Source organism: Ptiloglossa arizonensis, chromosome 12, assembly GCF_051014685.1.
Source record: "Ptiloglossa arizonensis isolate GNS036 chromosome 12, iyPtiAriz1_principal, whole genome shotgun sequence".
Classification (NCBI taxonomy): Eukaryota; Metazoa; Arthropoda; class Insecta; order Hymenoptera; family Colletidae; genus Ptiloglossa; species Ptiloglossa arizonensis.
The window spans coordinates 482,148-506,867 of NC_135059.1; positions in this window are offsets into that span (position 1 = coordinate 482,148).

The following is a 24,720-nucleotide window of genomic DNA, read 5'->3' on the forward strand; positions in this document are numbered from 1 at the left end:
CGAAACTTGCCCGATTACAACGGTATGCGTACTTTTCCCCTAGGCCGTTCTAGTTATTCTTTTCGAGCATCAGAACTGCGAGAATTTTGAGTTCCTCAAGCGTTTCTCACCTCCAAACTGCCATATCTCGCGAACAGATTGACCAATCCGCAAAATTTCTGTTGCGTCTGAAAGTAGAAACTCGCCCGATTACAACGGTGTGCGTACTTTTCCCCTAGGCCGTTCTAGTTATTCGTTTCGAGCATCAGAACTGCGAAAATTTTGAGTTTCTCAAACGTTTCTTACCTCCAAACTGCCATATCTCGCGAACGGATTGACCAATCTGCAAAATTTCTGTTGCATCTGAAAGTAGAAACTCGCCCGATTTCAACGGTATGCGTACTTTTCCCCTAGGCCGTTCCAGTTATTCGTTTCGAGCATCAGAACTGCGAAATTTTTGAGTTTCTCAAGCGTTTCTTACCTCCAAACTGCCATATCTCGCGAACGGATTGACCAATCCGCAAAATTTCTGTTGCATCTGAAAGAAGAAACTCGCCCGATTACAACGGTATGCGTACTTTTCCCCTAGGCCGTTCTAGTTATTCGTTTCGAGCATCAGAACTGCGAAATTTTTGAGTTTCTCAAGCGTTTCTTACCTCCAAACTGCCATATCTCGCGAACGGATTGACCAATCCGCAAAATTTCTATTGAATCTGAAAGAAGAAACTCGCCCGATTACAACGGTATGCGTACTTTTCCCCTAGGCCCTTCTAGTTATTCGTTTCGAGCATCAGAACTGCGAAAATTTTGAGTTTCTCAAGCGTTTCTTACCTCCAAACTGCCATATCTCGGGAAAGGATTGAACAATCCGCAAAATTTCTGTTGCATCTGAAAGTCGAAACTTGCCCGATTACAACGGTATACGTACTTTTCCCCTACGCCGTTCCAGTTATTCGTTTCGAGCATCAGAACTGCGAAAATTTTGAGTTTCTCAAGCGTTTCTTACCTCCAAACTGCCATATCTCGGGAAAGGATTGAACAATCCGCAAAATTTCTGTTGCATCTGAAAGTCGAAACTTGCCCGATTACAACGGTATGCGTACTTTTCCCCTAGGCCGTTCTAGTTATTCGTTTCGAGCATCAGAACTGCGAGAATTTTGAGTTCCTCAAGCGTTTCTCACCTCCAAACTGCCATATCTCGCGAACAGATTGACCAATCCGCAAAATTTCTGTTGCGTCTGAAAGTAGAAACTCGCCCGATTACAACGGTATACGTACTTTTCCCCTAGGCCGTTCTAGTTATTCGTTTCGAGCATCAGAACAGCGAGAATTTTGAGTTCCTCAAGCGTTTCTCACCTCCAAACTGCCATATCTCGCGAACAGATTGACCAATCCGCAAAATTTCTGTTGCGTCTGAAAGTAGAAACTCGCCCGATTACAACGGTGTGCGTACTTTTCCCCTAGGCCGTTCTAGTTATTCGTTTCGAGCATCAGAAGTGCGAAAATTTTGAGTTTCTCAAGCGTTTCTTACCTCCAAACTGCCATATCTCGCGAACGGATTGACCAATCTGCAAAATTTCTGTTGCATCCGAAAGTAGAAACTCGCCCGATTTCAACGGTATGCGTACTTTTCCCCTAGGCCGTTCCAGTTATTCGTTTCGAGCATCAGAACTGCGAAAATTTTGAGTTTCTCAAGCGTTTCTTACATCCAAACTGCCATATCTCGCGAACGGATTGACCAATCCGCAAAATTTCTGTTGCATCTGAAAGAAGCAACTCGCCCGATTACAACGGTGTGCGTACTTTTCCCCTAGGCCGTTCTAGTTATTCGTTTCGAGCATCAGAACTGCGAAAATTTTGAGTTTCTCAAGCGTTTCTTACCTCCAAACTGCCATATCTCGCGAACGGATTGACCAATCTGCAAAATTTCTGTTGCATCTGAAAGTAGAAACTCGCCCCATTACAACGGTATGCGTACTTTTACCCTAGGCCGTTCTAGTTATTCGTTTCGAGCATCAGAACTGCGAAATTTTTGAGTTTCTCAAGCGTTTCTTACCTGCAAACTGCCATACCTCGCGAACGGATTCACCAATCCGCAATATTTCTGTTGCATCTGAAAGAAGCAACTCGCCCGATTACAACGGTATGCGTACTTTTCCCCTAGGCCGTTCTAGTTATTCGTTTCGAGCATCAGAACCGTGAAAATTTTGAGTTTCTCAAGCGTTTCTTACCTCCAAACTGCCATATCTCGCGAACGGATTGACCAATCCGCAAAATTTTTGTTGCATCTGAAAGTAGAAACTCGCCCGATTACAACGGTATGCGTACTTTTCCCCTAGGCCGTTCTAGTTATTCGTTTCGAGCATCAGACCTGCGAAAATTTTGAGTTTCTCAAGCGTTTCTTACCTCCAAACTGCCATATCTCGCGAACGGATTGACCAATCCGCAAAATTTCTGTTGCATCTGAAAGAAGAAACTCGTCCGATTACAACGGTATGCGTACTTTTCCCCTAGGCCGTCCCATTTATTCGTTTCGAGCATCAGAACTGCGAAAATTTTGAGTTTCTCAAGCGTTTCTTACCTCCAAACTGCCATATCTCGCGAACGGATTGACCAGTCCGCAAAATTTCTGTTGCATCTGAAAGAAGAAACTCGTCCGATTACAACGGTGTGCGTACTTTTCCCCTAGGCCGTCCCATTTATTCGTTTCGAGCATCAGAACTGCGAAAATTCTGAGTTTCTCAAGCGTTTCTTACCTACAAACTGCCATATCTCGGGAAAGGATTGAACAACCCGCAAAATTTCTGTTGCATCTGAAAGTCGAAACGCGCCCGATTACAACGGTATGCGTACTTTTCCCCTAGGCCGTTCTAGTTATTCGTTTCGAGCATCAGAACCGCGAGAATTTTGAGTTCCTCAAGCGTTTCTTACCTCCAAACTGCCATATCTCGCGAACGGATTGACCAATCCGCAAAATTTCTTTTGCGTCTGAAAGTAGAAACTCGCCCGTTTACAACGGTGTGCGTACTTTTCCCCTAGGCCGTTCTAGTTATTCGTTTCGAGTATCAGAACTGCGAAATTTTTGAGTTTCTCAAGCGTTTCTTACCTTCAAACTGCCATATCTCGCGAACGGATTGACAAATCCGCAAAATTTCTGTTGCATCTGAAAGAAGCTACTCGCCCGATTACAACGGTATGCGTACTTTTCCCCTAGGCCGTTCCAGTTATTCGTTTCGAGCATCAGAACTGCGAAAATTTTGAGTTTCTCAAGCGTTTCTTACCTCCAAACTGCCATATCTCGGGAAAGGATTGAACAATCCGCAAAATTTCTGTTGCATCTGAAAGTCGAAACTCGCCCGATTACAACGGTATGCGTAGTTTTCTCCTAGGCCGTCCTAGTTATTCGTTTCGAGCATCAGAACTGCGAAAATTTTGAGTTTCTCAAACGTTTCTTACCTCCAAACTGCCATATCTCGCGAACGGATTGACCAATCCGCAAAATTTCTGTTGCATCTGAAAGTAGCAACTCGCCCGATTACAACGGTATGCGTACTTTTCCCATAGGCCGTTCTAGTTATTCGTTTCGAGCATCAGAACTGCGAGAATTTTGAGTTCCTCAAGCGTTTCTTACCTCCAAACTGCCATATCTCGCGAACGGATTGACCAATCCGCAAAATTTCTGTTGCATCTGAAAGTAGAAACACGCCCGATTACAACGGTTTGCGTACTTTTCCCCTAGGCCGTTCTAGTTATTCTTTCGAGCATCAGAACTGCGAAAATTTTGAGTTTCTCAAGCGTTTCTTACCTCCAAACTGCCATATCTCGCGAACGGATTGACCAATCTGCAAAATTTCTGTTGCATCTGAAGGTAGAAACTCGCCCGATTACAACGGTATGCGTACTTTTCCCCTAGGCCGTTCTAGTTATTCGTTTCGAGCATCAGAACTGCGAAAATTTTGAGTTTCTCAAGCGTTTCTTACCTCCAAACTGCCATATCTCGCGAACGTATTGACCAATCAGCAAAGTTTCTGTTGCATCTGAAAGTAGAAACTCGCCCGATTACAACGGTATGCGTAGTTTTCTCCTAGGCCGTCCTAGTTATTCGTTCGAGCATCAGAACTGCGAAAATTTTGAGTTTCTCAAGCGTTTCTTACCTCCAAACTTCCATATCTCGCGAACGGATTGACCAATCCGCAAAATTTCTGTTGCATGTGAAAGTAAAAACTCGCCCGATTACTATATAACGGTATTCGTACTTTTCCCCTAGGCCGTTCTAGTTATTCGTTTCGAGCATCAGAACTGCGAAATTTTAGAGTTTCTCAAGCGTTTCTTACCTGCAAACTGCCATATCTCGCGAACGGATTGACCAATTCGCAAAATTTCTGTTGCATCTGAAAGAAGCAGCTCGCCCGATTACAACGGTATGCGTACTTTTCCCCTAGGCCGTTCCAGTTATTCGTTTCGAGCATCAGAACTGCGAAAATTTTGAGTTTCTCAAGCGTTTCTTACCTCCAAACTGCCATATCTCGGGAAAGGATTGAACAATCCGCAAAATTTCTGTTGCATCTGAAAGTCGAAACTTGCCCGATTACAACGGTATACGTACTTTTCCCCTACGCCGTTCCAGTTATTCGTTTCGAGCATCAGAACTGCGAAAATTTTGAGTTTCTCAAGCGTTTCTTACCTCCAAACTGCCATATCTCGCGAACGGATTGACCAATCCGCAAAATTTCTGTTGCATCTGAAAGAAGCAACTCGCCCGATTACAACGGTATGCGTACTTTTTCCCTAGGCCGTTCTAGTTATTCGTTTCGAGCATCAGAACTGCGAAATTTTTGAGTTTCTCAAGCGTTTCTTACCTTCAAACTGCCATATCTCGCGAACGGATTCACCAATCCGCAATATTTCTGTTGCATCTGAAAGAAGCAACTCGCCCGATTACAACGGTATGCGTACTTTTCCCCTAGGCCGTTCTAGTTATTCGTTTCGAGCATCAGAACTGTGAAAATTTTGAGTTTCTCAAGCGTTTCTTACCTCCAAACTGCCATATCTCGCGAACGGATTGACCAATCCGCAAAATTTTTGTTGCATCTGAAAGTAGAAACTCGCCCGATTACAACGGTATGCGTACTTTTCCCCTAGGCCGTTCTAGTTATTCGTTTCGAGCATCAGAACTGCGAGAATTTTGAGTTCCTCAAGCGTTTCTTACCTCCAAACTGCCATATCTCGCGAACGGATTGACCAATCCGCAAAATTTCTTTTGCGTCTGAAAGTAGAAACTCGCCCGATTACAACGGTGTGCGTACTTTTCCCCTAGGCCGTTCTAGTTATTCGTTTCGAGTATCAGAACTGCGAAATTTTTGAGTTTCTCAAGCGTTTCTTACCTTCAAACTGCCATATCTCGCGAACGGATTGACAAATCCGCAAAATTTCTGTTGCATCTGAAAGAAGCTACTCGCCCGATTACAACGGTATGCGTACTTTTCCCCTAGGCCGTTCCAGTTATTCGTTTCGAGCATCAGAACAGCGAAAATTTTGAGTTTCTCAAGCGTTTCTTACCTCCAAACTGCCATATCTCGGGAAAGGATTGAACAATCCGCAAAATTTCTGTTGCATCTGAAAGTCGAAACTCGCCCGATTACAACGGTATGCGTAGTTTTCTCCTAGGCCGTCCTAGTTATTCGTTTCGAGCATCAGAACTGCGAAAATTTTGAGTTTCTCAAACGTTTCTTACCTCCAAACTGCCATATCTCGCGAACGGATTGACCAATCCGCAAAATTTCTGTTGCATCTGAAAGTAGCAACTCGCCCGATTACAACGGTATGCGTACTTTTCCCATAGGCCGTTCTAGTTATTCGTTTCGAGCATCAGAACTGCGAGAATTTTGAGTTCCTCAAGCGTTTCTTACCTCCAAACTGCCATATCTCGCGAACGGATTGACCAATCCGCAAAATTTCTGTTGCATCTGAAAGAAGAAACTCGCCCGATTACAACGGTTTGCGTACTTTTCCCCTAGGCCGTTCTAGTTATTCTTTCGAGCATCAGAACTGCGAAAATTTTGAGTTTCTCAAGCGTTTCTTACCTCCAAACTGCCATATCTCGCGAACGGATTGACCAATCTGCAAAATTTCTGTTGCATCTGAAGGTAGAAACTCGCCCGATTACAACGGTATGCGTACTTTTCCCCTAGGCCGTTCCAGTTATTCGTTTCGAGCATCAGAACTGCGAAATTTTTGAGTTTCTCAAGCGTTTCTTACCTCCAAACTGCCATATCTCGCGAACGGATTGACCAATCCGCAAAATTTCTGTTGCATCTGAAAGAAGAAACTCGCCCGATTACAACGGTTTGCGTACTTTTCCCCTAGGCCGTTCTAGTTATTCTTTCGAGCATCAGAACTGCGAAAATTTTGAGTTTCTCAAGCGTTTCTTACCTCCAAACTGCCATATCTCGCGAACGGATTGACCAATCTGCAAAATTTCTGTTGCATCTGAAGGTAGAAACTCGCCCGATTACAACGGTATGCGTACTTTTCCCCTAGGCCGTTCTAGTTATTCGTTTCGAGCATCAGAACTGCGAAAATTTTGAGTTTCTCAAGCGTTTCTTACCTCCAAACTGCGATATCTCGCGAACGGATTGACCAATCTGCAAAATTTCTGTTGCATCTGAAGGTAGAAACTCGCCCGATTACAACGGTATGCGTACTTTTCCCCTAGGCCGTTCTAGTTATTCGTTTCGAGCATCAGAACTGCGAAAATTTTGAGTTTCTCAAGCGTTTCTTACCTCCAAACTGCCATATCTCGCGAACGTATTGACCAATCAGCAAAGTTTCTGTTGCATCTGAAAGTAGAAACTCGCCCGATTACAACGGTATGCGTAGTTTTCTCCTAGGCCGTCCTAGTTATTCGTTCGAGCATCAGAACTGCGAAAATTTTGAGTTTCTCAAGCGTTTCTTACCTGCAAACTGCCATATCTCGCGAACGGATTGACCAATCCGCAAAATTTCTGTTGCATGTGAAAGTAAAAACTCGCCCGATTACTATATAACGGTATTCGTACTTTTACCCTAGGCCGTTCTTGTTATTCGTTTCGAGCATCAGAACTGCGAAAATTTTGAGTTTCTCAAGCGTTTCTTACCTCCAAACTGCCATATCTCGCGAACGGATTGACCAATCTGCAAAATTTCTGTTGCATCTGAAAGTAGAAACTCGCCCGATTTCAACGGTATGCGTACTTTTCCCCTACGCCGTTCCAGTTATTCGTTTCGAGCAACAGAACTGCGAAAATTTTGAGTTTCTCAAGCGTTTCTTACCTCCAAACTGCCATATCTCGCGAACGGATTGACCAATCTGCAAAATTTCTGTTGCATCTGAAAGTCGAAACTTGCCCGATTACAACGGTATGCGTACTTTTCCCCTAGGCCGTTCTAGTTATTCTTTTCGAGCATCAGAACTGCGAGAATTTTGAGTTCCTCAAGCGTTTCTCACCTCCAAACTGCCATATCTCGCGAACAGATTGACCAATCCGCAAAATTTCTGTTGCGTCTGAAAGTAGAAACTCGCCCGATTACAACGGTGTGCGTACTTTTCCCCTAGGCCGTTCTAGTTATTCGTTTCGAGCATCAGAACTGCGAAAATTTTGAGTTTCTCAAACGTTTCTTACCTCCAAACTGCCATATCTCGCGAACGGATTGACCAATCTGCAAAATTTCTGTTGCATCTGAAAGTAGAAACTCGCCCGATTTCAACGGTATGCGTACTTTTCCCCTAGGCCGTTCCAGTTATTCGTTTCGAGCATCAGAACTGCGAAATTTTTGAGTTTCTCAAGCGTTTCTTACCTCCAAACTGCCATATCTCGCGAACGGATTGACCAATCCGCAAAATTTCTGTTGCATCTGAAAGAAGAAACTCGCCCGATTACAACGGTATGCGTACTTTTCCCCTAGGCCGTTCTAGTTATTCGTTTCGAGCATCAGAACTGCGAAATTTTTGAGTTTCTCAAGCGTTTCTTACCTCCAAACTGCCATATCTCGCGAACGGATTGACCAATCCGCAAAATTTCTATTGAATCTGAAAGAAGAAACTCGCCCGATTACAACGGTATGCGTACTTTTCCCCTAGGCCCTTCTAGTTATTCGTTTCGAGCATCAGAACTGCGAAAATTTTGAGTTTCTCAAGCGTTTCTTACCTCCAAACTGCCATATCTCGGGAAAGGATTGAACAATCCGCAAAATTTCTGTTGCATCTGAAAGTCGAAACTTGCCCGATTACAACGGTATACGTACTTTTCCCCTACGCCGTTCCAGTTATTCGTTTCGAGCATCAGAACTGCGAAAATTTTGAGTTTCTCAAGCGTTTCTTACCTCCAAACTGCCATATCTCGCGAACGGATTGACCAATCCGCAAAATTTCTGTTGCATCTGAAAGAAGCAACTCGCCCGATTACAACGGTATGCGTACTTTTTCCCTAGGCCGTTCTAGTTATTCGTTTCGAGCATCAGAACTGCGAAATTTTTGAGTTTCTCAAGCGTTTCTTACCTTCAAACTGCCATATCTCGCGAACGGATTCACCAATCCGCAATATTTCTGTTGCATCTGAAAGAAGCAACTCGCCCGATTACAACGGTATGCGTACTTTTCCCCTAGGCCGTTCTAGTTATTCGTTTCGAGCATCAGAACTGTGAAAATTTTGAGTTTCTCAAGCGTTTCTTACCTCCAAACTGCCATATCTCGCGAACGGATTGACCAATCCGCAAAATTTTTGTTGCATCTGAAAGTAGAAACTCGCCCGATTACAACGGTATGCGTACTTTTCCCCTAGGCCGTTCTAGTTATTCGTTTCGAGCATCAGAACTGCGAGAATTTTGAGTTCCTCAAGCGTTTCTTACCTCCAAACTGCCATATCTCGCGAACGGATTGACCAATCCGCAAAATTTCTTTTGCGTCTGAAAGTAGAAACTCGCCCGATTACAACGGTGTGCGTACTTTTCCCCTAGGCCGTTCTAGTTATTCGTTTCGAGTATCAGAACTGCGAAATTTTTGAGTTTCTCAAGCGTTTCTTACCTTCAAACTGCCATATCTCGCGAACGGATTGACAAATCCGCAAAATTTCTGTTGCATCTGAAAGAAGCTACTCGCCCGATTACAACGGTATGCGTACTTTTCCCCTAGGCCGTTCCAGTTATTCGTTTCGAGCATCAGAACAGCGAAAATTTTGAGTTTCTCAAGCGTTTCTTACCTCCAAACTGCCATATCTCGGGAAAGGATTGAACAATCCGCAAAATTTCTGTTGCATCTGAAAGTCGAAACTCGCCCGATTACAACGGTATGCGTAGTTTTCTCCTAGGCCGTCCTAGTTATTCGTTTCGAGCATCAGAACTGCGCAAATTTTGAGTTTCTCAAACGTTTCTTACCTCCAAACTGCCATATCTCGCGAACGGATTGACCAATCCGCAAAATTTCTGTTGCATCTGAAAGTAGTAACTCGCCCGATTACAACGGTATGCGTACTTTTCCCATAGGCCGTTCTAGTTATTCTTTTCGAGCATCAGAACTGCGAGAATTTTGAGTTCCTCAAGCGTTTCTCACCTCCAAACTGCCATATCTCGCGAACAGATTGACCAATCCGCAAAATTTCTGTTGCGTCTGAAAGTAGAAACTCGCCCGATTACAACGGTGTGCGTACTTTTCCCCTAGGCCGTTCTAGTTATTCGTTTCGAGCATCAGAACTGCGAAAATCTTGAGTTTCTCAAACGTTTCTTACCTCCAAACTGCCATATCTCGCGAACGGATTGACCAATCTGCAAAATTTCTGTTGCATCTGAAAGTAGAAACTCGCCCGATTTCAACGGTATGCGTACTTTTCCCCTAGGCCGTTCCAGTTATTCGTTTCGAGCATCAGAACTGCGAAATTTTTGAGTTTCTCAAGCGTTTCTTACCTCCAAACTGCCATATCTCGCGAACGGATTGACCAATCCGCAAAATTTCTGTTGCATCTGAAAGAAGAAACTCGCCCGATTACAACGGTATGCGTACTTTTCCCCTAGGCCGTTCTAGTTATTCGTTTCGAGCATCAGAACTGCGAAATTTTTGAGTTTCTCAAGCGTTTCTTACCTCCAAACTGCCATATCTCGCGAACGGATTGACCAATCCGCAAAATTTCTATTGAATCTGAAAGAAGAAACTCGCCCGATTACAACGGTATGCGTACTTTTCCCCTAGGCCCTTCTAGTTATTCGTTTCGAGCATCAGAACTGCGAAAATTTTGAGTTTCTCAAGCGTTTCTTACCTCCAAACTGCCATATCTCGGGAAAGGATTGAACAATCCGCAAAATTTCTGTTGCATCTGAAAGTCGAAACTTGCCCGATTACAACGGTATACGTACTTTTCCCCTACGCCGTTCCAGTTATTCGTTTCGAGCATCAGAACTGCGAAAATTTTGAGTTTCTCAAGCGTTTCTTACCTCCAAACTGCCATATCTCGCGAACGGATTGACCAATCTGCAAAATTTCTGTTGCATCTGAAAGAAGCAACTCGCCCGATTACAACGGTATGCGTACTTTTCCCCTAGGCCGTTCTAGTTATTCGTTTCGAGCATCAGAACTGCGAAATTTTTGAGTTTCTCAAGCGTTTCTTACCTCCAAACTGCCATATCTCGCGAACGGATTGACCAATCCGCAAAATTTCTGTTGCATCTGAAAGAAGAAACTCGCCCGATTACAACGGTATGCGTACTTTTCCCCTAGGCCGTTCTAGTTATTCGTTTCGAGCATCAGAACTGCGAAAATTTTGAGTTTCTCAAGCGTTTCTTACCTCCAAACTGCCATATCTCGGGAAAGGATTGAACAATCCGCAAAATTTCTGTTGCATCTCAAAGTCGAAACTTGCCCGATTACAACGGTATGCGTACTTTTCCCCTAGGCCGTTCTAGTTATTCGTTTCGAGCATCAGAACTGCGAGAATTTTGAGTTCCTCAAGCGTTTCTCACCTCCAAACTGCCATATCTCGCGAACGGATTGACCAATCCGCAAAATTTCTGTTGCATTGAAAGAAGAAACTCGCCCGATTACAACGGTATGCGTACTTTTCCCCTAGGCCGTTCTAGTTATTCGTTTCGAGCATCAGAACTGCGAAATTTTTGAGTTTCTCAAGCGTTTCTTACCTCCAAACTGCCATATCTCGCGAACGGATTGACCAATCCGCAAAATTTCTGTTGCATCTGAAAGAAGAAACTCGCCCGATTACAACGGTATGCGTACTTTTCCCCTAGGCCGTTCTAGTTATTCGTTTCGAGCATCAGAACTGCGAAAATTTTGAGTTTCTCAAGCGTTTCTTACCTCCAAACTGCCATATCTCGCGAACGGATTGACCAATCTGCAAAATTTCTGTTGCATCTGAAAGTAGAAACTCGCCCCATTACAACGGTATGCGTACTTTTCCCCTAGGCCGTTCTAGTTATTCGTTTCGAGCATCAGAACTGCGAAATTTTTGAGTTTCTCAAGCGTTTCTTACCTCCAAACTGCCATATCTCGCGAACGGATTGACCAATCCGCAAAATTTCTGTTGCATCTGAAAGAAGAAACTCGCCCGATTACAACGGTATGCGTACTTTTCCCCTAGGCCGTTCTAGTTATTCGTTTCGAGCATCAGAACTGCGAAAATTTTGAGTTTCTCAAGCGTTTCTTACCTCCAAACTGCCATATCTCGGGAAAGGATTGAACAATCCGCAAAATTTCTGTTGCATCTCAAAGTCGAAACTTGCCCGATTACAACGGTATGCGTACTTTTCCCCTAGGCCGTTCTAGTTATTCGTTTCGAGCATCAGAACTGCGAGAATTTTGAGTTCCTCAAGCGTTTCTCACCTCCAAACTGCCATATCTCGCGAACGGATTGACCAATCCGCAAAATTTCTGTTGCATTGAAAGAAGAAACTCGCCCGATTACAACGGTATGCGTACTTTTCCCCTAGGCCGTTCTAGTTATTCGTTTCGAGCATCAGAACTGCGAAATTTTTGAGTTTCTCAAGCGTTTCTTACCTCCAAACTGCCATATCTCGCGAACGGATTGACCAATCCGCAAAATTTCTGTTGCATCTGAAAGAAGAAACTCGCCCGATTACAACGGTATGCGTACTTTTCCCCTAGGCCGTTCTAGTTATTCGTTTCGAGCATCAGAACTGCGAAAATTTTGAGTTTCTCAAGCGTTTCTTACCTCCAAACTGCCATATCTCGCGAACGGATTGACCAATCTGCAAAATTTCTGTTGCATCTGAAAGTAGAAACTCGCCCCATTACAACGGTATGCGTACTTTTCCCCTAGGCCGTTCTAGTTATTCGTTTCGAGCATCAGAACTGCGAAATTTTTGAGTTTCTCAAGCGTTTCTTACCTGCAAACTGCCATATCTCGCGAACGGATTGACCAATTCGCAAAATTTCTGTTGCATCTGAAAGAAGCAGCTCGCCCGATTACAACGGTATGCGTACTTTTCCCATAGGCCGTTCCAGTTATTCGTTTCGAGCATCAGAACTGCGAAAATTTTGAGTTTCTCAAGCGTTTCTTACCTCCAAACTGCCATATCTCGGGAAAGGATTGAACAATCCGCAAAATTTCTGTTGCATCTGAAAGTCGAAACTTGCCCGATTACAACGGTATACGTACTTTTCCCCTACGCCGTTCCAGTTATTCGTTTCGAGCATCAGAACTGCGAAAATTTTGAGTTTCTCAAGCGTTTCTTACCTCCAAACTGCCATATCTCGCGAACGGATTGACCAATCCGCAAAATTTCTGTTGCATCTGAAAGAAGCTACTCGCCCGATTACAACGGTATGCGTACTTTTCCCCTAGGCCGTTCTAGTTATTCGTTTCGAGCATCAGAACTGCGAAAATTTTGAGTTTCTCAAACGTTTCTTACCTCCAAACTGCCATATCTCGCGAACGGATTGACCAATCCGCAAAATTTCTGTTGCATCTGAAAGTAGCAACTCGCCCGATTACAACGGTATGCGTACTTTTCCCATAGGCCGTTCTAGTTATTCGTTTCGAGCATCAGAACTGCGAGAATTTTGAGTTCCTCAAGCGTTTCTTACCTCCAAACTGCCATATCTCGCGAACGGATTGACCAATCCGCAAAATTTCTGTTGCATCTGAAAGTAGAAACACGCCCGATTACAACGGTTTGCGTACTTTTCCCCTAGGCCGTTCTAGTTATTCTTTCGAGCATCAGAACTGCGAAAATTTTGAGTTTCTCAAGCGTTTCTTACCTCCAAACTGCCATATCTCGCGAACGGATTGACCAATCTGCAAAATTTCTGTTGCATCTGAAGGTAGAAACTCGCCCGATTACAACGGTATGCGTACTTATCCCCTAGGCCGTTCTAGTTATTCGTTTCGAGCATCAGAACTGCGAAAATTTTGAGTTTCTCAAGCGTTTCTTACCTCCAAACTGCCATATCTCGCGAACGTATTGACCAATCAGCAAAGTTTCTGTTGCATCTGAAAGTAGAAACTCGCCCGATTACAACGGTATGCGTAGTTTTCTCCTAGGCCGTCCTAGTTATTCGTTCGAGCATCAGAACTGCGAAAATTTTGAGTTTCTCAAGCGTTTCTTACCTCCAAACTTCCATATCTCGCGAACGGATTGACCAATCCGCAAAATTTCTGTTGCATGTGAAAGTAAAAACTCGCCCGATTACTATATAACGGTATTCGTACTTTTCCCCTAGGCCGTTCTAGTTATTCGTTTCGAGCATCAGAACTGCGAAATTTTAGAGTTTCTCAAGCGTTTCTTACCTGCAAACTGCCATATCTCGCGAACGGATTGACCAATTCGCAAAATTTCTGTTGCATCTGAAAGAAGCAGCTCGCCCGATTACAACGGTATGCGTACTTTTCCCCTAGGCCGTTCCAGTTATTCGTTTCGAGCATCAGAACTGCGAAAATTTTGAGTTTCTCAAGCGTTTCTTACCTCCAAACTGCCATATCTCGGGAAAGGATTGAACAATCCGCAAAATTTCTGTTGCATCTGAAAGTCGAAACTTGCCCGATTACAACGGTATACGTACTTTTCCCCTACGCCGTTCCAGTTATTCGTTTCGAGCATCAGAACTGCGAAAATTTTGAGTTTCTCAAGCGTTTCTTACCTCCAAACTGCCATATCTCGCGAACGGATTGACCAATCCGCAAAATTTCTGTTGCATCTGAAAGAAGCAACTCGCAGGATTACAACGGTATGCGTACTTTTTCCCTAGGCCGTTCTAGTTATTCGTTTCGAGCATCAGAACTGCGAAATTTTTGAGTTTCTCAAGCGTTTCTTACCTTCAAACTGCCATATCTCGCGAACGGATTCACCAATCCGCAATATTTCTGTTGCATCTGAAAGAAGCAACTCGCCCGATTACAACGGTATGCGTACTTTTCCCCTAGGCCGTTCTAGTTATTCGTTTCGAGCATCAGAACTGTGAAAATTTTGAGTTTCTCAAGCGTTTCTTACCTCCAAACTGCCATATCTCGGGAAAGGATTGAACAATCCGCAAAATTTCTGTTGCATCTGAAAGTCGAAACTTGCCCGATTACAACGGTATGCGTACTTTTCCCCTAGGCCGTTCTAGTTATTCGTTTCGAGCATCAGAACTGCGAGAATTTTGAGTTCCTCAAGCGTTTCTCACCTCCAAACTGCCATATCTCGCGAACAGATTGACCAATCCGCAAAATTTCTGTTGCGTCTGAAAGTAGAAACTCGCCCGATTACAACGGTATACGTACTTTTCCCCTAGGCCGTTCTAGTTATTCGTTTCGAGCATCAGAACAGCGAGAATTTTGAGTTCCTCAAGCGTTTCTCACCTCCAAACTGCCATATCTCGCGAACAGATTGACCAATCCGCAAAATTTCTGTTGCGTCTGAAAGTAGAAACTCGCCCGATTACAACGGTGTGCGTACTTTTCCCCTAGGCCGTTCTAGTTATTCGTTTCGAGCATCAGAAGTGCGAAAATTTTGAGTTTCTCAAGCGTTTCTTACCTCCAAACTGCCATATCTCGCGAACGGATTGACCAATCTGCAAAATTTCTGTTGCATCCGAAAGTAGAAACTCGCCCGATTTCAACGGTATGCGTACTTTTCCCCTAGGCCGTTCCAGTTATTCGTTTCGAGCATCAGAACTGCGAAAATTTTGAGTTTCTCAAGCGTTTCTTACATCCAAACTGCCATATCTCGCGAACGGATTGACCAATCCGCAAAATTTCTGTTGCATCTGAAAGAAGCAACTCGCCCGATTACAACGGTGTGCGTACTTTTCCCCTAGGCCGTTCTAGTTATTCGTTTCGAGCATCAGAACTGCGAAAATTTTGAGTTTCTCAAGCGTTTCTTACCTCCAAACTGCCATATCTCGCGAACGGATTGACCAATCTGCAAAATTTCTGTTGCATCTGAAAGTAGAAACTCGCCCCATTACAACGGTATGCGTACTTTTACCCTAGGCCGTTCTAGTTATTCGTTTCGAGCATCAGAACTGCGAAATTTTTGAGTTTCTCAAGCGTTTCTTACCTGCAAACTGCCATATCTCGCGAACGGATTCACCAATCCGCAATATTTCTGTTGCATCTGAAAGAAGCAACTCGCCCGATTACAACGGTATGCGTACTTTTCCCCTAGGCCGTTCTAGTTATTCGTTTCGAGCATCAGACCTGCGAAAATTTTGAGTTTCTCAAGCGTTTCTTACCTCCAAACTGCCATATCTCGCGAACGGATTGACCAATCCGCAAAATTTCTGTTGCATCTGAAAGAAGAAACTCGTCCGATTACAACGGTATGCGTACTTTTCCCCTAGGCCGTCCCATTTATTCGTTTCGAGCATCAGAACTGCGAAAATTTTGAGTTTCTCAAGCGTTTCTTACCTCCAAACTGCCATATCTCGCGAACGGATTGACCAATCTGCAAAATTTCTGTTGCATCCGAAAGTAGAAACTCGCCCGATTTCAACGGTATGCGTACTTTTCCCCTAGGCCGTTCCAGTTATTCGTTTCGAGCATCAGAACTGCGAAAATTTTGAGTTTCTCAAGCGTTTCTTACCTCCAAACTGCCATATCTCGCGAACGTATTGACCAATCAGCAAAGTTTCTGTTGCATCTGAAAGTAGAAACTCGCCCGATTACAACGGTATGCGTAGTTTTCTCCTAGGCCGTCCTAGTTATTCGTTCGAGCATCAGAACTGCGAAAATTTTGAGTTTCTCAAGCGTTTCTTACCTCCAAACTTCCATATCTCGCGAACGGATTGACCAATCCGCAAAATTTCTGTTGCATGTGAAAGTAAAAACTCGCCCGATTACTATATAACGGTATTCGTACTTTTCCCCTAGGCCGTTCTAGTTATTCGTTTCGAGCATCAGAACTGCGAAATTTTAGAGTTTCTCAAGCGTTTCTTACCTGCAAACTGCCATATCTCGCGAACGGATTGACCAATTCGCAAAATTTCTGTTGCATCTGAAAGAAGCAGCTCGCCCGATTACAACGGTATGCGTACTTTTCCCCTAGGCCGTTCCAGTTATTCGTTTCGAGCATCAGAACTGCGAAAATTTTGAGTTTCTCAAGCGTTTCTTACCTCCAAACTGCCATATCTCGGGAAAGGATTGAACAATCCGCAAAATTTCTGTTGCATCTGAAAGTCGAAACTTGCCCGATTACAACGGTATACGTACTTTTCCCCTACGCCGTTCCAGTTATTCGTTTCGAGCATCAGAACTGCGAAAATTTTGAGTTTCTCAAGCGTTTCTTACCTCCAAACTGCCATATCTCGCGAACGGATTGACCAATCCGCAAAATTTCTGTTGCATCTGAAAGAAGCAACTCGCAGGATTACAACGGTATGCGTACTTTTTCCCTAGGCCGTTCTAGTTATTCGTTTCGAGCATCAGAACTGCGAAATTTTTGAGTTTCTCAAGCGTTTCTTACCTTCAAACTGCCATATCTCGCGAACGGATTCACCAATCCGCAATATTTCTGTTGCATCTGAAAGAAGCAACTCGCCCGATTACAACGGTATGCGTACTTTTCCCCTAGGCCGTTCTAGTTATTCGTTTCGAGCATCAGAACTGTGAAAATTTTGAGTTTCTCAAGCGTTTCTTACCTCCAAACTGCCATATCTCGGGAAAGGATTGAACAATCCGCAAAATTTCTGTTGCATCTGAAAGTCGAAACTTGCCCGATTACAACGGTATGCGTACTTTTCCCCTAGGCCGTTCTAGTTATTCGTTTCGAGCATCAGAACTGCGAGAATTTTGAGTTCCTCAAGCGTTTCTCACCTCCAAACTGCCATATCTCGCGAACAGATTGACCAATCCGCAAAATTTCTGTTGCGTCTGAAAGTAGAAACTCGCCCGATTACAACGGTATACGTACTTTTCCCCTAGGCCGTTCTAGTTATTCGTTTCGAGCATCAGAACTGCGAAATTTTAGAGTTTCTCAAGCGTTTCTTACCTGCAAACTGCCATATCTCGCGAACGGATTGACCAATTCGCAAAATTTCTGTTGCATCTGAAAGAAGCAGCTCGCCCGATTACAACGGTATGCGTACTTTTCCCCTAGGCCGTTCCAGTTATTCGTTTCGAGCATCAGAACTGCGAAAATTTTGAGTTTCTCAAGCGTTTCTTACCTCCAAACTGCCATATCTCGGGAAAGGATTGAACAATCCGCAAAATTTCTGTTGCATCTGAAAGTCGAAACTTGCCCGATTACAACGGTATACGTACTTTTCCCCTACGCCGTTCCAGTTATTCGTTTCGAGCATCAGAACTGCGAAAATTTTGAGTTTCTCAAGCGTTTCTTACCTCCAAACTGCCATATCTCGCGAACGGATTGACCAATCCGCAAAATTTCTGTTGCATCTGAAAGAAGCAACTCGCAGGATTACAACGGTATGCGTACTTTTTCCCTAGGCCGTTCTAGTTATTCGTTTCGAGCATCAGAACTGCGAAATTTTTGAGTTTCTCAAGCGTTTCTTACCTTCAAACTGCCATATCTCGCGAACGGATTCACCAATCCGCAATATTTCTGTTGCATCTGAAAGAAGCAACTCGCCCGATTACAACGGTATGCGTACTTTTCCCCTAGGCCGTTCTAGTTATTCGTTTCGAGCATCAGAACTGTGAAAATTTTGAGTTTCTCAAGCGTTTCTTACCTCCAAACTGCCATATCTCGGGAAAGGATTGAACAATCCGCAAAATTTCTGTTGCATCTGAAAGTCGAAACTTGCCCGATTACAACGGTATGCGTACTTTTCCCCTAGGCCGTTCTAGTTATTCGTTTCGAGCATCAGAACTGCGAGAATTTTGAGTTCCTCAAGCGTTTCTCACCTCCAAACTGCCATATCTCGCGAACAGATTGACCAATCCGCAAAATTTCTGTTGCGTCTGAAAGTAGAAACTCGCCCGATTACAACGGTATACGTACTTTTCCCCTAGGCCGTTCTAGTTATTCGTTTCGAGCATCAGAACAGCGAGAATTTTGAGTTCCTCAAGCGTTTCTCACCTCCAAACTGCCATATCTCGCGAACAGATTGACCAATCCGCAAAATTTCTGTTGCGTCTGAAAGTAGAAACTCGCCCGATTACAACGGTGTGCGTACTTTTCCCCTAGGCCGTTCTAGTTATTCGTTTCGAGCATCAGAAGTGCGAAAATTTTGAGTTTCTCAAGCGTTTCTTACCTCCAAACTGCCATATCTCGCGAACGGATTGACCAATCTGCAAAATGTCTGTTGCATCCGAAAGTAGAAACTCGCCCGATTTCAACGGTATGCGTACTTTTCCCCTAGGCCGTTCCAGTTATTCGTTTCGAGCATCAGAACTGCGAAAATTTTGAGTTTCTCAAGCGTTTCTTACATCCAAACTGCCATATCTCGCGAACGGATTGACCAATCCGCAAAATTTCTGTTGCATCTGAAAGAAGCAACTCGCCCGATTACAACGGTGTGCGTACTTTTCCCCTAGGCCGTTCTAGTTATTCGTTTCGAGCATCAGAACTGCGAAAATTTTGAGTTTCTCAAGCGTTTCTTACCTCCAAACTGCCATATCTCGCGAACGGATTGACCAATCTGCAAAATTTCTGTTGCATCTGAAAGTAGAAACTCGCCCCATTACAACGGTATGCGTACTTTTACCCTAGGCCGTTCTAGTTATTCGTTTCGAGCATCAGAACTGCGAAATTTTTGAGTTTCTCAAGCGTTTCTTACCTGCAAACTGCCATATCTCGCGAACGGATTCACCAATCCGCAATATTTCTGTTGCATCTGAAAGAAGCAACTCGCCCGATTACAACGGTATGCGTACTTTTCCCCTAGGCCGTTCTAGTTATTCGTTTCGAGCATCAGACCTGCGAAAATTTTGAGTTTCTCAAGCGTTTCTTACCTCCAAACTGCCATATCTCGCGAACGGATTGACCAATCCGCAAAATTTCTGTTGCATCTGAAAGAAGAAACTCGTCCGATTACAACGGTATGCGTACTTTTCCCCTAGGCCGTCCCATTTATTCGTTTCGAGCATCAGAACTGCGAAAATTTTGAGTTTCTCAAGCGTTTCTTACCTCCAAACTGCCATATCTCGCGAACGGATTGACCAGTCCGCAAAATTTCTGTTGCATCTGAAAGAAGAAACTCGTCCGATTACAACGGTGTGCGTACTTTTCCCCTAGGCCGTCCCATTTATTCGTTTCGAGCATCAGAACTGCGAAAATTCTGAGTTTCTCAAGCGTTTCTTACCTACAAACTGCCATATCTCGGGAAAGGATTGAACAACCCGCAAAATTTCTGTTGCATCTGAAAGTCGAAACGCGCCCGATTACAACGGTATGCGTACTTTTCCCCTAGGCCGTTCTAGTTATTCGTTTCGAGCATCAGAACCGCGAGAATTTTGAGTTCCTCAAGCGTTTCTTACCTCCAAACTGCCATATCTCGCGAACGGATTGACCAATCCGCAAAATTTCTTTTGCGTCTGAAAGTAGAAACTCGCCCGATTACAACGGTGTGCGTACTTTTCCCCTAGGCCGTTCTAGTTATTCGTTTCGAGTATCAGAACTGCGAAATTTTTGAGTTTCTCAAGCGTTTCTTACCTTCAAACTGCCATATCTCGCGAACGGATTGACAAATCCGCAAAATTTCTGTTGCATCTGAAAGAAGCTACTCGCCCGATTACAACGGTATGCGTACTTTTCCCCTAGGCCGTTCCAGTTATTCGTTTCGAGCATCAGAACTGCGAAAATTTTGAGTTTCTCAAGCGTTTCTTACCTCCAAACTGCCATATCTCGGGAAAGGATTGAACAATCCGCAAAATTTCTGTTGCATCTGAAAGTCGAAACTCGCCCGATTACAACGGTATGCGTAGTTTTCTCCTAGGCCGTCCTAGTTATTCGTTTCGAGCATCAGAACTGCGAAAATTTTGAGTTTCTCAAACGTTTCTTACCTCCAAACTGCCATATCTCGCGAACGGATTGACCAATCCGCAAAATTTCTGTTGCATCTGAAAGTAGCAACTCGCCCGATTACAACGGTATGCGTACTTTTCCCATAGGCCGTTCTAGTTATTCGTTTCGAGCATCAGAACTGCGAGAATTTTGAGTTCCTCAAGCGTTTCTTACCTCCAAACTGCCATATCTCGCGAACGGATTGACCAATCCGCAAAATTTCTGTTGCATCTGAAAGTAGAAACACGCCCGATTACAACGGTTTGCGTACTTTTCCCCTAGGCCGTTCTAGTTATTCTTTCGAGCATCAGAACTGCGAAAATTTTGAGTTTCTCAAGCGTTTCTTACCTCCAAACTGCCATATCTCGCGAACGGATTGACCAATCTGCAAAATTTCTGTTGCATCTGAAGGTAGAAACTCGCCCGATTACAACGGTATGCGTACTTTTCCCCTAGGCCGTTCTAGTTATTCGTTTCGAGCATCAGAACTGCGAAAATTTTGAGTTTCTCAAGCGTTTCTTACCTCCAAACTGCCATATCTCGCGAACGTATTGACCAATCAGCAAAGTTTCTGTTGCATCTGAAAGTAGAAACTCGCCCGATTACAACGGTATGCGTAGTTTTCTCCTAGGCCGTCCTAGTTATTCGTTCGAGCATCAGAACTGCGAAAATTTTGAGTTTCTCAAGCGTTTCTTACCTCCAAACTTCCATATCTCGCGAACGGATTGACCAATCCGCAAAATTTCTGTTGCATGTGAAAGTAAAAACTCGCCCGATTACTATATAACGGTATTCGTACTTTTCCCCTAGGCCGTTCTAGTTATTCGTTTCGAGCATCAGAACTGCGAAATTTTAGAGTTTCTCAAGCGTTTCTTACCTGCAAACTGCCATATCTCGCGAACGGATTGACCAATTCGCAAAATTTCTGTTGCATCTGAAAGAAGCAGCTCGCCCGATTACAACGGTATGCGTACTTTTCCCCTAGGCCGTTCCAGTTATTCGTTTCGAGCATCAGAACTGCGAAAATTTTGAGTTTCTCAAGCGTTTCTTACCTCCAAACTGCCATATCTCGGGAAAGGATTGAACAATCCGCAAAATTTCTGTTGCATCTGAAAGTCGAAACTTGCCCGATTACAACGGTATACGTACTTTTCCCCTACGCCGTTCCAGTTATTCGTTTCGAGCATCAGAACTGCGAAAATTTTGAGTTTCTCAAGCGTTTCTTACCTCCAAACTGCCATATCTCGCGAACGGATTGACCAATCCGCAAAATTTCTGTTGCATCTGAAAGAAGCAACTCGCCCGATTACAACGGTATGCGTACTTTTTCCCTAGGCCGTTCTAGTTATTCGTTTCGAGCATCAGAACTGCGAAATTTTTGAGTTTCTCAAGCGTTTCTTACCTTCAAACTGCCATATCTCGCGAACGGATTCACCAATCCGCAATATTTCTGTTGCATCTGAAAGAAGCAACTCGCCCGATTACAACGGTATGCGTACTTTTCCCCTAGGCCGTTCTAGTTATTCGTTTCGAGCATCAGAACTGTGAAAATTTTGAGTTTCTCAAGCGTTTCTTACCTCCAAACTGCCATATCTCGCGAACGGATTGACCAATCCGCAAAATTTTTGTTGCATCTGAAAGTAGAAACTCGCCCGATTACAACGGTATGCGTACTTTTCCCCTAGGCCGTTCTAGTTATTCGTTTCGAGCATCAGAACTGCGAGAATTTTGAGTTCCTCAAGCGTTTCTTACCTCCAAACTGCCATATCTCGCGAACGGATTGACCAATCCGCAAAATTTCTTTTGCGTCTGAAAGTAGAAACTCGCCCGATTACAACGGTGTGCGTACTTTTCCCCTAGGCCGTTCTAGTTATTCGTTTCGAGTATCAGAACTGCGAAATTTTTGAGTTTCTCAAGCGTTTCTTACCTTCAAACTGCCATATCTCGCGAACGGATTGACAAATCCGCAAAATTTCTGTTGCATCTGAAAGAAGCTACTCGCCCGATTACAACGGTATGCGTACTTTTCCCCTAGGCCGTTCCAGTTATTCGTTTCGAGCATCAGAACAGCGAAAATTTTGAGTTTCTCAAGCGTTTCTTACCTCCAAACTGCCATATCTCGGGAAAGGAATGAACAATCCGCAAAATTTCTGTTGCATCTGAAAGTCGAAACTCGCCCGATTACAACGGTATGCGTAGTTTTCTCCTAGGCCGTCCTAGTTATTCGTTTCGAGCATCAGAACTGCGAAAATTTTGAGTTTCTCAAACGTTTCTTACCTCCAAACTGCCATATCTCGCGAACGGATTGACCAATCCGCAAAATTTCTGTTGCATCTGAAAGAAGCAACTCGCCCGATTACAACGGTATGCGTACTTTTTCCCTAGGCCGTTCTAGTTATTCGTTTCGAGCATCAGAACTGCGAAATTTTTGAGTTTCTCAAGCGTTTCTTACCTTCAAACTGCCATATCTCGCGAACGGATTCACCAATCCGCAATATTTCTGTTGCATCTGAAAGAAGCAACTCGCCCGATTACAACGGTATGCGTACTTTTCCCCTAGGCCGTTCTAGTTATTCGTTTCGAGCATCAGAACTGTGAAAATTTTGAGTTTCTCAAGCGTTTCTTACCTCCAAACTGCCATATCTCGCGAACGGATTGACCAATCCGCAAAATTTTTGTTGCATCTGAAAGTAGAAACTCGCCCGATTACAACGGTATGCGTACTTTTCCCCTAGGCCGTTCCAGTTATTCGTTTCGAGCATCAGAACTGCGAAATTTTTGAGTTTCTCAAGCGTTTCTTACCTCCAAACTGCCATATCTCGCGAACGGATTGACCAATCCGCAAAATTTCTGTTGCATCTGAAAGAAGAAACTCGCCCGATTACAACGGTATGCGTACTTTTCCCCTAGGCCGTTCTAGTTATTCGTTTCGAGCATCAGAACTGCGAAATTTTTGAGTTTCTCAAGCGTTTCTTACCTCCAAACTGCCATATCTCGCGAACGGATTGACCAATCCGCAAAATTTCTATTGAATCTGAAAGAAGAAACTCGCCCGATTACAACGGTATGCGTACTTTTCCCCTAGGCCCTTCTAGTTATTCGTTTCGAGCATCAGAACTGCGAAAATTTTGAGTTTCTCAAGCGTTTCTTACCTCCAAACTGCCATATCTCGGGAAAGGATTGAACAATCCGCAAAATTTCTGTTGCATCTGAAAGTCGAAACTTGCCCGATTACAACGGTATACGTACTTTTCCCCTACGCCGTTCCAGTTATTCGTTTCGAGCATCAGAACTGCGAAAATTTTGAGTTTCTCAAGCGTTTCTTACCTCCAAACTGCCATATCTCGCGAACGGATTGACCAATCCGCAAAATTTCTGTTGCATCTGAAAGAAGCAACTCGCCCGATTACAACGGTATGCGTACTTTTTCCCTAGGCCGTTCTAGTTATTCGTTTCGAGCATCAGAACTGCGAAATTTTTGAGTTTCTCAAGCGTTTCTTACCTTCAAACTGCCATATCTCGCGAACGGATTCACCAATCCGCAATATTTCTGTTGCATCTGAAAGAAGCAACTCGCCCGATTACAACGGTATGCGTACTTTTCCCCTAGGCCGTTCTAGTTATTCGTTTCGAGCATCAGAACTGTGAAAATTTTGAGTTTCTCAAGCGTTTCTTACCTCCAAACTGCCATATCTCGCGAACGGATTGACCAATCCGCAAAATTTTTGTTGCATCTGAAAGTAGAAACTCGCCCGATTACAACGGTATGCGTACTTTTCCCCTAGGCCGTTCTAGTTATTCGTTTCGAGCATCAGAACTGCGAGAATTTTGAGTTCCTCAAGCGTTTCTTACCTCCAAACTGCCATATCTCGCGAACGGATTGACCAATCCGCAAAATTTCTTTTGCGTCTGAAAGTAGAAACTCGCCCGATTACAACGGTGTGCGTACTTTTCCCCTAGGCCGTTCTAGTTATTCGTTTCGAGTATCAGAACTGCGAAATTTTTGAGTTTCTCAAGCGTTTCTTACCTTCAAACTGCCATATCTCGCGAACGGATTGACAAATCCGCAAAATTTCTGTTGCATCTGAAAGAAGCTACTCGCCCGATTACAACGGTATGCGTACTTTTCCCCTAGGCCGTTCCAGTTATTCGTTTCGAGCATCAGAACAGCGAAAATTTTGAGTTTCTCAAGCGTTTCTTACCTCCAAACTGCCATATCTCGGGAAAGGATTGAACAATCCGCAAAATTTCTGTTGCATCTGAAAGTCGAAACTCGCCCGATTACAACGGTATGCGTAG